At 38.3% G+C, this 18938-nt stretch overlaps 1 protein-coding gene across 3 annotated transcripts in view; it reads left to right on the forward strand.

Annotated features, from left to right (window-relative positions):
- The first annotated feature begins 539 nt into the window (after positions 1 to 539).
- Positions 540 to 18938, forward strand: part of LOC106093902 (uncharacterized) — a 64118-nt gene continuing 45719 nt past the window's right edge. Inside the window, exon 1 of one of the 3 annotated variants that reach the window (XM_059362399.1) lies at positions 540 to 586. The gene's annotated coding sequence lies outside the window, so the exon portion shown is untranslated. Of the gene's footprint in view, positions 587 to 899; positions 970 to 1917; positions 1934 to 18938 lie in introns of those variants that run through there. The other 2 variants (XM_059362400.1, XM_059362401.1) reach the window with 2 other exon arrangements.

Below are 18938 nucleotides of genomic sequence, written 5' to 3' on the forward strand. Positions count from 1 at the left end.
TCAAGTGATACCTCGAAACTTGGTGGCAGAGATTTTAGATTGAGCGGAAAAAATGGTGGCGCTTGGAACGCTATTCTACGTTCGGCTAGTCATAGCCAATTAAAGTCAAAATGATTTTAAATGTCAGCGGATAAAATATTGTAAATAGAAAAATCTAATATAAGCTTTTAAACAAAATTAACGCTCAAAACTGTCCAAAGAGATTTACATAGATATATGGGAAAGATGTTTAAGAACTTGAAACTGTTTCCTTCAAGGGTTGACAATTGTTAAACCAGCAGACAGTGTTTGCTAAAATCAGTAGACTTCATTTCTGGGTGTTAAATTCACCTTTGAAACAGATTTTGAAATTTTGGGAACTAAAGACATAGAGTACTGGCAACGCTGCTTGCTGAGATGGGCCATGCACGAACGAAGACGGACATCCATTCACACATACTACATACACACACTCCATCGGTGGTTGCGGCATACGCTGGTGGCAAAAGGCAAAGCCAAGAAGAATGAAAAAAAAACCAGTTATTGGCCATGGCGTTTGTGTAGTATACTTTGGTTGTTCAAACTGATCACACGTTAACTGAAAGAGGTCCGGTTTGTTGCAGAATTTCTTTGCGGTGAAAGCCAAACAAAATATATCGGAATATAAAAATGCTTTTAGGCCATAGTTCATAAAGTCTAAAAACCAAAAACTACTTTTTATCGGAGGGAAAAATCTGCGTCACTTTATTATTTTTATTTTAAGTGAATGTGACTGAATGAAATAAATCATATTTAAATACAATAATAAACTACATGCATATACATTTATTCGTATGTACATATATGTGTGTATGGCCTCATAACGCAATGTAGTTAGTCGCTCATGCAATGTTAAATATAAAAATCCCTTATATTACAATATTTATTGCACAATAATAGTGTATAAATAAAGCATACCAAAAGAGAAAAATAATTACGTCCAATAGAGCCGTGAGTGAATGTACACCACACACCCGCACAAGTGTAACAAGACCAAACTGAAAGTTATACATTATTTTACCATAAAAGTGAAAGTGGCAAGATATTAATGACGTGAACTTGAAAATTTAAGCATGATATTATTGAAAAAATTTAAAGATTTTCTTTGTTGCCGGTTTTGAGCCTATCGACCAGGTTTTCTCGGATTGATGAATGAAGCACTTTCGATTTTGAGCTCTTCGATCGGACTAACAAGCTAAGAATTTAGTGACTGCAATATATTTTTATTGTGCACATTTAGAAAAATTTGATAGTTGAAGTTGGTTTGATAAAATATTTTGAAAAAAATCACGTAAAATAAATATAAAATAAAAATTATGAATTCAGATCGTATTGAAGTCGTACGATAAAATTTGTTCAGACATTTGTTCAATTTTGCTTTAAATTTGAAAACGCAAAAACACCCAAGAAAAAAGTCGGAGCACCACACCAAAATTCGGGATTTTTGAAAAGAAACCGCACCGTCCCACTACCTTAATCATTAAAAACGTCACATTTCGGTTTTGTGTTGAAAGTGGTCGAAACATGAAACATGAACTGAGTGGAATAAAATCACAGCTGAGTTCGCAATAACACAGAAAAAATTAACATTTCTATATGAATTTATGACAAGCCAATATTCCATTTAAAGCGGTTATAAACTCAATAAACCCGTTTTTTGAAAGTTTTTCTTCCTTTAATTTTTAGCTGTGAACATTTTCGTTTAATAAATTCGCTTCACTCTCAATTTTTCAATCCAGTTCTCAATGTATTTTCTCATTTTATTGTCTTGGTTTTGTTTTATTTTCGTTGAATATAGAAAAATGGTATTATTTATAAAAATTTTCTTTTGTAAACAGGAAGTCAAATCTACGTACCAGTTTCCAATTTCAACTCAACAGTTCAATAACAGTTCTCTGAGATTTATCAAAAACACGTAAGAGTGCGCCAAGTTCGGCCGGGCCGAATCTTATATACCCTGCACCATGAATCGCATTTGTCGAGTTCTTTGCGCGGTATCTCTTTTTAGGCAAAGAATCAATAATGGATAAGCATTGTTATGCTATTGGAGATATATCAAGTTAAAGTCCGATTCGGACCATATGTGAATTATTTATGGTGGTCACCCATAGGAGTGGCGATAAAATGCCCCTTTTTGGCGTGCCTTTTGCCACTTTCTCTCTTATATTTATGTCATGGGATACACAATTTAAACACCTGTTCCTTAGCATATGGTTATCCAGTCTACCGGGTGGACGGTACTGGTCTAAGGGTTGGATCAGTGTGTCGGTCCGCACATCGATGTAAATACATACCGCCAGGGTGTACGTTTTGACATCGAAGCATTCTTCTATTTTATGCACAATCTCGTGCAGGGCAGTCTCTACCGACCTTGACCCTTGATATAGGCATGCTGTTTGTATTTGAGCAGTTCGCTGGATGTCCTACACTTTATCATGGTGTCCACAATACGTTCCATGGCTTTGAGTAGAAAGGACATAAGGCTTATCGATCTATATGACTTTGGTGTTGCATAACTTGCCTTGCCTTGCCTCCTGCCAGGCTTTCGGAGTATATGCAAGTCCTAGGCACGCTGTGAAAATGGTTGCCAGATGAGCCGCCAGATAGTGTGACTCTTTCAGTAATAACGTCGGAAATATTCCAACAGGTCCAGGTGACTTAAATGGATTCCTTCACCATAAATTCTGTAATTCTAAACCTTCGATCATCATTATTATTCCAAGATTCCGGTGTCTCCGTGAGTCCCGTCGTATCCCGTGGAAAATGGGTTTTCATCAAAAGCCTCAGTTTGGACATGGGATTTTGAGAGAAACTTTTTTATGTTGGCGGCGTCATTACCGCTATCGACCTGTTCGCAGAAAAGCTTCCAGTAGGCACGTTTTGTCGCTTTGGTAATCTTATTGTATTCCTTGAGCCGTGTGTAATACACATCCCAATAAACTTCCGCTTTTTTACGATGTGCTCTGTAAAAAAGACCTTTTTCCCAATATTGCGAATCCTCTCGGTCATCCAGGGTTTTTATTGGGCTGATTTCCTTTCCCGAAGAGGACAACTATCTTCGAAGGACCCCACCAGTGCAGTCGTAATCCTGTTGACATTTTCGTCAATATCTTCTATGCTTGGACAAACTAAATTGTCTTGCCCAAGTCTTCTTCTGAGTAGCCTTGTCTAGTTGGTTTTCAACTTATTCCGGAAGCTTATCGGATTTAATCGGTCAAATTTAAGTTTAAATTTTTCTATGAAAACTCCGTCAATTTCATATCGAATAAGTTAGCAAAATGCAAATTTTGCCCATGAACATCCTACTAAGGAACAGGGGCAAACTGCTCACATATCAATGAGTGCAGTTCGATTCAAGTTTAAGCTCAATGATAAGGGGCCTCATTTTTATAGCCGAGTTCGAACGGAGTGCCACACCTCTTTGGAGAGAAGTTTTTACATGACGTAGTACCTCACAAATGTTGCCAGCATTAGAAGGAGAAGATTGACAGTATTAAAAAAAGTATAGCAGAAAAAAAAATTTAAGTTATGCAAAACGAGAATAAAAGTTTACAAAGAGATGTTAATGACTCTTATGAGACTTCTTAATGATTGAAGTGCTAAGAGTGCTCTAATAATAGGAGTAGAAAATGATAGTCAATCTAATGTAATTTCTTTTGTTGATGCAGCTGGTGTAGTTACCAAGAAAGCACAAATCGGTGCGGCATGTTTATTAAAACGTCAGCCAAATGTGAACAATCAACAGATAATACAATAATTAAATTTCATATATCTAATTTAAAACATATACAAAATTGGAGGCCACCATAGCGCAGAGGTTAGCATGTCCGCCTATGACGCTAAACTCCCGGTTCGAATCCAGGCGAGACCATCAGAAAAAATTTTCAGCGGTGGTTTTCCAAAATTTGCATTTGCAATTTAAACCAGTAAGGAAAGGCAAAAGTCAGGTGGAGCTGACTATATAATACCCTGCACCACAGAGTCTACGTAGTACTTTTAATCTATAGCACTTATGTCCAAAATTAGTCAGACTTTAATTTTGCATACCTATTGAAAGATTGAAATTATAGAACCTTCAACGATTTTCTTACGATGGTAAGAAAATTGTGGCTTCTACAGCCTTAAAAGTCGAAACGCATAAAAGATATATATGGGAGTTTTAACTAAATCTGATTCGATTTTGATGAAATTGGCACACGTAATAAGATGTCAATTAAAACATCTCATGAAAAATTTTGTAGAGATCGGACCAAAATTGTAGCTACTACAACCTTAAAAGCCGAAATGATTAAAAGATATTTGTGGGAAATTTACCTAAATCTGGTTCGATTTTGATGACATTTTTTGCATGTAATGCGACGTCTAATAAAACATCTCCTGCAAAATTTTGTAAGGATGGGACCACAATTGTGGCTACTACAGCTTTAAAAGGGCTTCTCGGATGAAAGATATATATGGGAGTTATATATAAATCTGATCCGATTCAGATGAAATTTTGCACACATACTAGGACGTCAAAAAAGCACTTCGTGCCAAATTTGGTAAAGATTGGACCAAAATTGTGCCTTCTTCAAAAATTGTGTTGTCACATAATGCACTTCGTGCCAAATTTGGTAAAGATCGGACCAAAATTGTGGCTTCTACAGCCTTTATAGGTCAAATCGGATGAAAGTTATATATGGGAACTATATCTTAGTCTGACCCGATTTAGATGAAAATTTGTACACATATTAAGACGTAAGAAAGGAAAACTTTGTGCCAAATTTTATAAGGATCGGACGAAAATTGTGGCTTCCACAGCTTTAAAATGGCACATCGGATGAAAGATTTGTATGGGAGCTATCTATAAATCTGAGCCGATTTTTTTTTCAAAATCAATAGCGTTCGCCCTGGGACCAAAAAAGAGACTTATGCAAAATTTTGTGAAAATCGGACAACAACTGCGACCTGTACCTTCATTACAAGAATATATGGACAGACGGACCGACGGACATAGCTAAATCGCACCAGGTAGTGATTCTAAGCCGATTGGAATACTTATTAATGGGTCTACCTCGTCTCCTTCTTAGCGTTGCAAACAAATACACAAATCTGTTATACCCTGTACCGCAGCGGTGGTGTAGGGTATAAAAAGAATAAGATGTCGACTAAACCTCAAACTTGAGAATAATGAAAGCATGAATACTGTCTATGTTAACGATATCCTAAGCAGAGAAACTTTGTCACTTTTCAATTATACTAAGATAGAGTGGAAGTCTATTTTCTAGATAGACTCACTTAGAAAATTTTAGCCCATTGCGATACTACAGTAGCGACAGACTAGTCCTCTGGTGGGAATCGAACCCATGACCGCGGCATTGGTAATCAGAGCAGCACGCTCCAACTCGGCTACCAGGGCGATCAAAGTTACCAAATTCCTTAAAAATAAATTAGTTTTAGGATAATCTATAAAGTAGCTAGGAATGTATTCGGTAAAAATTAGAATTATTAAAACCTAGAATGATTCGTTTTTTGGAAGTTCAGAAGAAGTGAGTGTAAGTGTACCACATGGATATTTATTTTTAAGAAAATTCTTCAAATATAAAAAGTCAACGAAGGAAAAGTTGTCAAATCTAAAACGGTGCTTGAAAAAAACCATGAGCTCATTAAAGAAGGTCAAGGTGAATGGATATCTTTTAACCTGATAAAAGCAGAAAAGTTTAATGACTTTTTAAAGACACAGTGATGGATATGAAGCTTAGATTTCAATCTAGTTAACCTGGTTGTGTTAATTCGCTAAGAACTCTTAGATACCGCAAAATTGTAAGAAGTAGATTATGAAGATTATGATTATGAAGATTTGCAGTCAAGTCTCAGAAGGGTCATCTTTTCCTAAAACCAACTCAAACTGTAAGTAGAACGTCCAGTCTTTGGGTAGCAATAAAAAGAAAAATAGAAATAGTGTTTTAACACAGGTTTTAGTTGATGGGTTTTTGTCAGTACGACAGGTTTTATTAATTACTAGCTGACCCGAGTCCGCTCCGCTGCGCCTTCTTTTACTTTATATGCAACAAAAGTTTTCTTGGAATATTTATTTTCGACAATTAAAGATCTTTTAGTGAAATATTGTACCATGCTATAAAATAGTATATCGCTTGACTAACAGTTTAACAATATAAGTGCCTTTATCTGAATCCCATATGATCTTTATTGGTCTACGAATTTAAGTTTGGATGTAAGGTGTACTCCATTCTTAAAATACTTAATTTCAGCCCGATATTCTCATGATGCCTGATTCAGTGGTGTTTTAGGGGGAGAGGCGGACTCCCAGATACTTGGCCCTGAAAAAATATCAGCATCGTGCTTTTCTCTCAAATACCATTTATTTAAACCCCATATTGCCATTGGCTTAAGAGGAGTTTATAGGATGAGGCATCCCCCAAACACATGGCCCCAAAATAGGTTATCAAATTCGTTTTCTAATCTCAAATACCTTTCATTTGAGCCACATATTGGCATGGTCGAAAAATGTTTTTCCTTTGGGGGTGTTTTGGGAAAGGGGTGATGCCCTACATTTGGATATTAAATTCGTATTCTACTCCCAAAAACCTTTATTTGAGCCCCATATTGCGATGGTCACAAAAAATTGCTGTTTGTGGGGTATTTTGGGTATCAATTCTTGTGAAAATGGGTATCAGTTCTTGCTCTACCCCCAATACCTTTCATTTAAGCTCCACATTGACATGGTGGGTAAATATGCGCTTTTTATGGGTGTTTTGGGGATTGGGGTGGTCCCCCAAACACTAAGCCCGGAAAATATATCAGCAACGTACTCTATTCTCATATATCTATATATCATTTATTTGAACCCCATATTGCCATTGCCCTCAAAATTGGATATCAAATTCGTTTTCTAATCTCATTAAAACTCCTTATTGCAAAAGTCAGCAAATATGTCCGGTTTGGGGTAATGGCCCTAAAAACTATGAATATTTAGTTCCACTCTCTTTAAGACCCAAATTGTCTTGGTGAGCTAATACGTCCTATTTGGGGGTTGTTATAGTGGCGGGACGTCCGCTAGACAGATGGCCCCTAATGTTGATATCAGATACGTGGTCTACTCCCACATACCTTTAATTTGAGCCCCATATTTCCATAGTCGGCAAACATGACCGGCTTGGGGGGTGTTTTGTGAGATGGGCGGCCACTCAGTGAGTTGGCCTTGAAAATATATATCAGATTCGTGTTCCACTTTAAAACCTTCTTATTTGAGCCTCATATTGCAATAGTCAGAAAATACTTACTATTTGGGTGGTGTTGTGGGGTGACCTCATAGACACTTTCCCGAATATTGATATCAAATTCGTGCATTACTCCCAAAGTCCTTTCACATTGCTATGGTCGTAAATTTCTCCCCTTTGGAGGATGTTTTTGGGGAATGGCGGAACCCAAACACTTGGTCCCATATTTGGATATCAGATTCGCATTCTACATTCAAATACCTTTTATTTAAGCCTCATATCCCCATGGTCAGCAAATAAGTCCTGTTTGGGGGGTGTTTTGGGAAAGAGGTGGACCACCAGAAACGTGGTTCCACATTTGGATATCAGATTCGTATTTTACTCGCAAATGCCTTTCATTTGAGTCTCATATTGCCATGGTCGGTAAATATGTCCGATTTAGGGGTGTTTTGGGGCTTGGGGTGGTCCCCCTAGCACTTGGTTCGACAAATGGACATCAGATACGTTTTTTTTATCCTAAATACCTTTCATTTGAGTCCCATATTGTCGTGATTGGTCTAAATATATCTTTGGTAGGTTTTAGGGCGGGGCGGCCACCCTAGGTACCCCATCCGAAATTTGGATACCAAAATTTTATTTTTTCGGTACTATATAAGAGCACACAAAATTTCGCTTAAATCGCACCACCCATCTCAGAGATATGGCATTTCTGAAAATTAGCGTAAGGATATCAAAAAATGTAGTACCCTCTTTTCACCACGGGGTCATTATGCACCATCTGTGAAAATATCAAGAAAATCGGTTCAGCCGTTTCTGACACAAACATACAAACAAACAAATAAACAAACAAACAAACACAAATTGATTTTTATATATAAGATTATCTGTCAAATAAACCTATTTCAAATCTACATTAAGGCCGTAATTCTTTATTTTAAACAAAGCTAGAGATTGGACCTAATCCAGAAACGAATTGAAATTAAAAAGCAACTTATAAGCATAAGTGTTTCAAAGTGGCGCTCAATGCGCATTACAACTTTGACATTTGTACTTTGCGCCTAAAGCACAAAGACGCATAAAAGAAGTAGTAATAGCCATTAATTACGCAGTTAATACTTGACTTAGAATATTAAATATATAATATTTGATGTAGAACAACCAGAAAGATATGTGATACATAATTAAGGCATCGAGTTTTTGGAAGCCGTCATACTCCAAAATTCCCTAGTTCCAAAAATCGGAAAGGTTAGGTTTAAGTGACAGTCTGCCATCAGACTCACTTTGACGTTTTCGTCCATTGTAATACCACAGGAACAGAAAAAGGAAGATGCCTTCTAGTTCCTACCGTTGAACCATCCAGATCGCTTTAAAAAGAACAACAACTTGCGAATGATCACATCCGATAAATTAGACAGGTTCTGAAAGAAATGAGAACTTAAAGTGAAACTCCCTCTGACTACTAGTGCGGGACACACATACAGAAGATGTTCTTTAGTCTCCTCTTCTTTGATGTACGCACAGCTTCTGCAAAAGTCGTTGCTGGCAACTGTCATCTGTCAGCATGTGTTCCGATTAGACCGTGACCTGTCATGACGGACACAATGACTAAGATGTCTGTTCTAGTCAATGTTAGCAAAGCAGTAGACCTCATCAAGTCTAGATTAGGTCACATAGTTTTGGAATGCTCACAGCCGCCTCTTTGTGACCATCTATCATTCGTTGTCCTTCGGGCCTGGTCCGGAAAACTTAGCTTACATGTCACTTGAGGCACACCCACAGATTCCAGTATTCCTGCAATGTGTGGGGTAGTTTCTAGTCTCGCAAGCTCGTCAGCTTTACAATTCCCTGGCTCTGCACCCAGAACAGGTGTATTTTGAACTATTCAGCCATCTCGTTGAGAGATCTGCGACAATCGGGGGCGGTTTTGTGTTCAGAAATACGTTCTCCAGGGATTCCATGGCTGCTTGGCCGCTGAGAAGATATTTATGCCAATCTTCGTAATGACATTATATCTTAGCCATTCTACCACCTCCTTAATAGCAAGGATCTCCGCTTGATACACACTGCAGTGGTCGGGTAACCAGTTCGATATGACCAGTTCCAAAACCCACCTTGTCGTTTAGTTTGGAACCATACGGATGGTTCTATGTAACTTGTTTTACCAGGGATATCGTAGTTCCAATCGGTTCGCTTAGGAATAGTGGTACAATACTTTTTATCAAACAGCGGCTTAAGTAGGGTGTAATCCACACTGCCTGGAATATCGGATATTGTATCAAGGATAACACAATTAGCACCCTTAACCTCACGTCAGTGGTCGCTGCAATATGGGTAGCCACAATGCCCAGAGGAATAAGATGTAGCATTAAATTCAGCGCATAAGATGGTGTCGTCCTTAGTGCGGCTGTGATGCATAAACAAGCCACCCTTTGGATGCGGTCAAGTATTGAGCTGTAGGTGAACTTTTGAGGCGCCGTCCACCAGACCACAACACCATATAGCATAAAAGGTCCGACAACTGCAGTATATACTCAATGCATGATACGCGGTCTAAACCCCCAACTTTTGCCAATGGCTCTCTTGGAGGTGTATAGGGCAAAAGTTGCCTTTCTAGCCCTTTCCAAAATGTTGGATTTGAAGTTCAATTTTCTGTCCAGCAAAACACCCATGTATTTTGCGATTTCTGTACATGGAACATTCTCTCCACCCAAGGAGACAGGTTCCACTGTAGGCATCTTGTATCTCCTGCTGAAAATAACTACTTCTGTCTTTATACCTAGACCAATTTCGGTAGCCCACTTTGCTGTTGCACGTAGAGCTTCCTAAAGTATATCCCTTGGAGTGCTGGGAAACTTTCCGCTAACCGCAATTGCCACGTCATCAGCAAACGCGACCACTTTTACGCCTTTTTCTTTCAGAGACAATATATTGTTAATAGCTATATTTCAAAGTAGAGAAGACAGCACACCTCCTAGAGGTGTTCCTTTTAGATCCATCCTTTTAGATCCATAGATCCCAAGCCTGCCGTAATGCATCTTTTAGTAAGTAAGTTATTAATAAATTTTCTAACGGTAGAGTTGATGCCTAGAAACTCCAACTCCTTCATGATTGACGTCGGTTTTACATTATTGAAATCACGTTAAATTTCAAGAAATTCAACCATTGTATATTTCTTGGCAGCGAGAGAACCCTCTTGTAGCCGACTAGATCGTGAAGGGCTGTTTCAGTGGATGCTGCTGCCGCGACAGGCGATCTTTGGCCTAAGATATGTTTCTATCAACCTCTCAAAAGTCTTCAGCATAAAGGATGACAGATTAATAGGACGAGAATCTTTCGGCTTCTTGTGGTAGGGTTTTCCTGCTTTCGGAATGAAAATGACCTTAGTGCCCCTCCATCCCACAGGTATATATGATATGCTGATACAATCAGAGTATATCTCCCTAAGCCAGGGAACCAGTCTATCAGACACAGCTTGTAATTGAAACGGTGATACATCATCAGTGCCTGGCGACTTCAAAGAGTTGAAACTTCTTATGGCAACCTCTTGTGGTTGTCCGTTGGAGAATTTCTAGGAAAAAGTGTATCAACGAGTAGTTCTAGTGTTTCCTCACCATACAAATCGGAAAAGTAGTATTGGACTTAACTGTGCGGTATTAAAGAATATAATATAAATTTGGCACCCAAAGTACGACCAAGTGTATGGCGGTCGTCCACCTCTAACCCCCCAAACGAACATGTAGAACAATCGAAACAGTATGGACTTATATAAAAGGCCTTTGGAAATAACGTACAAATCTTAGAATAGTATTAGCCACCAATTGTCCGGCGAACAGCTTGACCCAAAAAACCAGTAAGGAAAGGCAAAAGTCGGACGGTGCCGACTATATAATATCCCACACCATCTAGTGCATGTAGTACTTTTTATATGTAGAACTTATCTCGCAATCTAGTCAGACTTTAATTTGGATACCAATTGAAATAGCAATTTAGAACCTTGTAAAATTTTCCTAACATAGGACAAAATATTTGGATTTCCACATCTTTAAAAGGCCATATCGGATAAAAGATTATAAAGGAGTTATATCGAAACCGGTGCCAATTTTATTGACAAATACTGGGACATGAAATAGAACATCTCACGCCCTATATTGTAGAGTTGTGACCAAAATTGTGGATTTTACTTCCTTAAAAGTCCATATCGGATGAACGATATATATGGGAGCTATATCTAAATCAGGACCGATATTATGGAAATTTTGCGCACGTATTGGAACGTCAATTTAAACGTCTCATAGAAAATCGGACAAAATTTGTGGATTCTACAGCTTTAATAGTTCAAACCGGATGAAAGATATATATGGGAGCTATATCTAAATCTTAACCGATTTGGATGAAATTTTGCAGATTCGTTAAGATCAACAAAGATAACAAAACAGTCTGTGCCAAATTTTGTGCAGATCGGTTGAAAATTGTAGCAACTATGGCCATTTAAGTGCAAATTGGGCGATACATATATATGGGAGCTATATCTAAATCTGAACCGATTTTTATGAAATTTTGCACACATATGTAGACCTCAAATAAAATACTCCATGCCCAATTTTGTAAAGATTCTACAGCCTTAAAAAACCATATCGGATGAAAGATATATATGGGAGCTGTATCTAAATCTGGATCGATTTTCATGAAATTTCCCACACATATTAGGATGTCAAATAAAACGCCACGCGCAAAATATTTTAAAAATCGTCGGAATCCATCTGTATATACACTGATCGCTTTGAGCTCTGTTAGGCCGAAGTTTTGATATGATTTCTACGAATTGCAGTATGTATGAATCCAAAATTCGGCTCGGACGAACTTTATTGCTGTTGCTTGTATTGCTCTTGTTTTCATAACATTTTGCAAAGAAACAAACATTTTATACTGATATGGCTAAGCAGTAGACAAGTCACATTTGTACATTTAAGTTATTTCGTTTATGCTACCGGAACATAATGTATTCAAAGAGTTTTGTCACGCTTTATGATCTTCAAAAATGTCCCATAGGAAAGCAAAGTGTCGTAATTATTGAGCGTGACTTCGGTTATAAGTCAATTTAATTTACTACAGTTCCTTCATTTTATAATTCAATTTTTATTGTCAGATAGTCGCATACGGGAAGTATTCTATTGCATGTGCGCTGTCACTTTCGTCATCCATATCCATTCCGTATGCCTGTCAGATGGCAATAGAGCGCACATAAACTTAATTGTTAAGCCTTTTGGCGATGATTTTGTTTTTAAGAAACTATAAAATACAAACCATTCATTTTATATTTTAAATTATAAGCTGTATCCATTTCTGTTTTTATACCCTCTATCATAGGATGGGTGTATACTTTTCAAATTGCGCAGACAAGCTGATGTATACGCCTTATCAGCGTGTCGCCTTCGGTCTTATATGAATCAGTGGGTAACCAGTCGGCTCCTGTTGCCTTGTTGTTTTTCAGTCGAGTCACTGCTACTTGGACCTAGTTCTGACTAGGAGCTAAACATTCTATATCATCATCAAGGATTGGTTTGGCGGAAATCTCTTCGCCGCCATCGCCGGACACTAGCAATTGGGTAAAATGTTCAGTATGCTATCTGTGTCAGTTATTAGATTTTCTTCTTTGTCTCTGTAGGAGTATGTGCCCGCATCAAACCTATCGGTTTATTCTTTGTTAAAATTTCCAGACTTCATTCTGACTCCTGTACATCTCAATTCGCCCACACTCACGTCTTTCCATTTCCTTTGTCTTTCTGCGGAATGAACGTCTCTCCTCTCTGCTTTTCTCCCGATACCTTTTCTTCATCTGGCGCGTTGCTATTGATTGCAGGGTTGTTTTGTATGTCGCATTCTTGGCTTCAGTAGCATTTCGACACTCTTGATCGTACAATGGAATTTTTGCGGGAGGCTTCCGGTACCCAAGTATGGATTTCGCGGCATTTTCAATGGAGTGGGCAACGGTTTGCCACTGCGCCATTATATCATCGAAACAAGGAGTGCTTTTATTAAGCAGTTGGGTCAGTCGAGTGGAGTATGCCGCTGCCATCTATTGTGTTTGCAGCTTTTCGATGTCAAGCTTCCGTGCAGTGTCAGATCGTACTTTCCTCGCCATGCTTAAACGGGTGCAAACCTTTGCTGCGACAAGGTAATGATCCGAATCAAAATTCGTTCCACGGATCGATGAATACCTTCCACGCTGGATGCATACCTTACATCTATAACAACGTGATCAATTTGGTTCCTCGTGTTTTGATCGGATGACAGCCATATGGCTTTGTGAATATTTATATGTTGAAATCTGGTGCGGCTAATTACCATGTTTTTTGCCGCGGCGAAATCTATTAGCCTCAACCCATTATCGGACGTTATCTCTTGGAGGCTAAACTTGCCGAATGTTGGATCAAAGATGTCTTCCTTCTCTATGTTCGCATTAAAATCTCCAGAACGAATGGGTCGTCAGGGGGGTCCCTTTTTTACAATCTCTTTGCTTCTCAGAGTGATTCTTATAGTTTTCCGGCGCTCCAACCGCATGGGTTTTGTTGGATCGTTGTCGCGATGCTGATGTCTTCTCGAGTATCATGGGCACTCAGTATTTAATAAAGAGCCAGTGCCCCCTATCCCCCACTAAGACTCTCCTCCCGAAGTCACTGACTGCCCGCGGCCGCATTTGCAGCTACTGCGCATAAAAACGAAGCTTCTCCCGATAGACACCACACAAGTCGGAGCTCAAAATTCCAGCCTGTGTGGTGCTCAGGAGCCGAAGGAGTAAAGCTAGGCACTTTAAATTTTGCACAAATACTTCCTATAGGCATAGGTCGGTTGGGATTGCAAATGGTCCATATTAATCCATGTTTTGATAGAGCTCCCATATAAACCGACTATAATTGATCCTCTAGGGAGCGCGATTCTTATCTGATTCCGCTGAAATTTCGTACAATGGCTTCTACTATGACCTTCAACATTTGTGCCAAATATGGTCTGAATCGGTTCATAACCTGATATTGCTCCAATATAAACTGATTTTATTTCTTGAGCCTCTATAGGATGGAATTCTTATCCGATTTTGCTAAATTTTGCGCAATGACTTATCCTAAATACTTGCCAAGTATGGTCTCCATCGGCTTAAAACCCGATATAACTCCCATATAAACCAATATGTCGATTATGCTAGTTGAACCTCTAGAGAGCGCAATTCTTATCTAATTTGGGTAAAATTTTTCACAATGACTTCTCAACATACGTGCCAAATATGGCCCGAATTGGTTCAAAATCAGTTCCCATATAAACCGATTTCTCGATTTATCTTCTTGACCCAGCTAAAAGGCGCAATTCTTACCAGACTTAGCTGAAATCGTGCTAACGGCTTCTACTATGGCCTCCAACCTTTAAACCAAGTACGGCCCGAATAGTTCCATAACAAGATATAGCAATTCTTATCTATTATCCTTTATTTGCATATAAAGAGATATCGGGGAAGAACTTGACAAATACGATCTGGGCCAAATTGAAGAAGGATGTCGATATATCAAGTTATATCAAGAATCAAAGGTATTGTCAGGGATAAATAAATTTTACAATCTTTACAATGTGTACCTTGAAATATAAACACATATATATATTTGTATACTTAATCGTCATGACATCTTAAGCTGATCACGTTGTCTGTCCATTAGTCCGTCCCTCTGTCCCTTTGTCCGTCGTGACGATGTCGTCTCAATGAATAAAGCAATTCGCTTGAAATGTTGCATTCATACTTCTTATAGATTTCGGTTATATGACATATGGGCTAAATCGGTTCATGTTTAGATATAGCGCCGTATAAATCGATCTACTGGTTTAATTTCTTGAGTGCGCAATTTTTATCCGATTTGGTGAAATTTTGAGTAACGGTTTCTACTATGGTCTTGTCAAGTATAGTCTGACTCGGTCCCTAACCTTATACAGTTCCCTTATAAACCGATCTGCCGATTGTATTTCTTGAGCCTTTAGAGGGTGAAATTCTTATTCGATTTGGTGAAATTTAGCATTATTTCCCCTATGACCACCAACAAGTATCAACTCATTGACCACGAACTGATATAGAATTCCGGTTAGATTATTTCACAAATATCTTTAAATGGGCTTTGTGAATTTTGATGAGATAGTTAAGAACCACGAAAATATCGTCGTGAATGATCAATTTTATTTTTATACCCTCCACCATTGGATGGGGGGTATACTAATTTCGTCATTCTGTTTGTAACTACTCGAAATATTCGTCTGAGACCCCATAAAGTATATATATTCTTGATGGTCGCGACATTTTATGTCCATCTAGCCATGTCCGTCCGTCAGTCCATCTGTCCGTCCGTCCATCCGTCGATCCGTCCGCCTTTCTGTCGAAAGCACGCTAACTTCCGAAGGAGTAAAGCTAGCCGCTTGAAATTTTGCACAAATACTTCTTATTAGTGTAGGTCGGTTGGTATTGTAAATGGGCCATATCGGTCCATGTTTTGATATAGCTGCCATATAAACCGACTTTGGGTCCTTACTTCTTGAGCCTCTAGAGTGCGCAATTCTTATCCGATTGGAATGCAATTTAGCACGACGAGTTTTGTTATGATATCCAACAACTGTGCCAAGTATGGTCCAAATCGGTCCATAATCTGATATAGCTGTCATATAAACCGATCTTGGGTCTTGACTTCTTGAGCCTCTAGAGAGCGCAATTCTTATCCGATTTGAATTAATTTTTGCACGAAGTATTTTGTTATGATATCCAACAACTGTGTTACGTATGGTTAAAATCGGTTCATAATCTGATATAGCTGTCATATAAACAGATCGGGGGACTTGACTTCTTGAGCTTCTAGAGGGTGGAATTCCTTTCCGATTTGGCTAAAATTTTGCATGATGTCCGTATGTCCTTTGGCCCGCCTGTCTGTCCATGTATTCTTGTGATCAAGTTACAGGTCGCATTTGTTGTCCGATTGTCATGAAATTTTGCCCAAGTCTTTTTATGGCCCAGGGACGAACGCTATTGATTTTTGACAAGATAGGTCCAGATTAAGATGTAGCTCCCATATATATCTTTCATCCGATATGGCCTTTTAAGGCTCTAGAAGCCACAATTTTGGTCCGATCTTTACAAAATTTGGCATCGCGTGTTTTTTTCAACGTCCTCAGATGTGTGCAAAACTTCGTTAAAATAGGTCCAGAATTAGATATAGGTCCCATATATAACTTTCTTCTGATATGGAATTTTATGGCTATAGCAGCCACAATTTTGGTCGGATTTTTACAAAATTTTGCGCGAAGTGTTTTCTTTAAAGTTCCAATACGACTGTAAAATTTCATAAAAATTGGTTCCAATTTAGATATATCACCCATATATATCTTTTATCCGATGTGGACTTTTAAGGCAGTAAAAGCCACAATTTTGGTCACATCTCTACAATATAGGGCGTGTGATGTTCTATTTGACGTCCCAGTGTGTGTTATCAAAATTGGCACAGGTTTCGATATAATTCCCATATAACATATTTTTTGTGGCAAACAATTCTTGACGTGTTTTATATCCACCGTAAAGTGGAGATGTTCTAATCAAGTCACTTTGTTTGTAACACCTCAGTTTCTTGAGGTGCGACCCTATGCAAAATTATCCACAAAAATTTCATAATGGAAGGGAGCAAACTTCTCACATATCATGGAATGCTGTACGATTAGACTTTAAAGCTCGTCTCTAGCAATCGCCATGTTATAGTCTAAACTAATAAATAAATTAGCTATAAAATTTGCACAGATACTTTTTATCGATATCATCGGAGATTGTGAATGGACCAAATCGTCTCATGTTTTGATAAAGCTGTCATATAAACTGATCTCCCGATTTGAATTCTTGAGCCACTAGAGACCGCAATAATTATCTGATTTGACTGAAATTTTGCACATTTGTTTTGACTTCCAAGAACTATTTCAAGTATGGTCCAAATCGACCCAGATTTGAATTCTTGAGCACCTAAATACAGGGGTTCTATTATTATCCGATTTAGCTGAAGTTTTGCACGTAGCGTTTGTTTTGACTTCCAACAACTGTGCCAATTTGGTCCGTAACAAGATATACTACCTGAAATATAAACAGATCCCCCGAAATGGCCTCTACGGGGAGAAATTATCATCCGCTTTGTCTGAAATTGTGCACGTATACTTTTATTTCGGATTCTAAGATCCACGCTAAGTATGACTAAATCGCTTCTTAACTTGATATAGCTGTCATATATACCGATCGCTCTTTTTATACCCTCCACCATAGGATGGGGATATACTATTTAATTTCGTCATTCTGTTTGTAACTACTCGAAATATTCGTCTGAGACCCCATAAAGTATATATATTCTTGATCGTGACATTTAATGTCGATCAAGCCATGTCCGTCTGGCTGTCCGTCCGTCCGTCTGTCGAAAGCACGCTAACTTTCGAAGGAGTAAAGCTAGCCGTTTGAAATTTTGCACAAATACTTCTTAAAAGTGTAGGTCGTTTGAAATTGTAAATGGGCTATATCAGTCCACGTTTTGATATAGCGGCCATATTTACCGATTTTGGATCTTGACTTCTTGAGCCGCCAGAGGTCACAATTGTTATCCGATTTGCCTGAAATTTGGCATGCGATGTTTTGTAATGGCCTTTTAAGGCTCTAGAAGCCACAATTTTGGTCCGATCTTTACAAAATTTGGCATCGCGTGTTTTTTTCAACGTCCTCAGATGTGTGCAAAACTTCGTTAAAATAGGTCCAGAATTAGATATAGGTCCCATATATAACTTTCTTCTGATATGGAATTTTATGGCTATAGCAGCCACAATTTTGGTCGGATTTTTACAAAATTTTGCGCGAAGTGTTTTCTTTAAAGTTCCAATACGACTGTAAAATTTCATAAAAATTGGTTCCAATTTAGATATATCACCCATATATATCTTTTATCCGATGTGGACTTTTAAGGCAGTAAAAGCCACAATTTTGGTCACATCTCTACAATATAGGGCGTGTGATGTTCTATTTGACGTCCCAGTGTGTGTTATCAAAATTGGCACAGGTTTCGATATAATTCCCATATAACATATTTTTTGTGGCAAACAATTCTTGACGTGTTTTATATCCACCGTAAAGTGGAGATGTTCTAATCAAGTCACTTTGTTTGTAACACCTCAGTTTCTTGAGGTGCGACCCTATGCAAAATTATCCACAAAAATTTCATAATGGAAGGGAGCAAACTTCTCACATATCATGGAATGCTGTACGATTAGACTTTAAAGCTCGTCTCTAGCAATCGCCATGTTATAGTCTAAACTAATAAATAAATTAGCTATAAAATTTGCACAGATACTTTTTATCGATATCATCGGAGATTGTGAATGGACCAAATCGTCTCATGTTTTGATAAAGCTGTCATATAAACTGATCTCCCGATTTGAATTCTTGAGCCACTAGAGACCGCAATAATTATCTGATTTGACTGAAATTTTGCACATTTGTTTTGACTTCCAAGAACTATTTCAAGTATGGTCCAAATCGACCCAGATTTGAATTCTTGAGCACCTAAATACAGGGGTTCTATTATTATCCGATTTAGCTGAAGTTTTGCACGTAGCGTTTGTTTTGACTTCCAACAACTGTGCCAATTTGGTCCGTAACAA

This window comes from Stomoxys calcitrans, chromosome 2, assembly GCF_963082655.1.
Source record: "Stomoxys calcitrans chromosome 2, idStoCalc2.1, whole genome shotgun sequence".
NCBI classification, from domain to species: Eukaryota; Metazoa; Arthropoda; class Insecta; order Diptera; family Muscidae; genus Stomoxys; species Stomoxys calcitrans.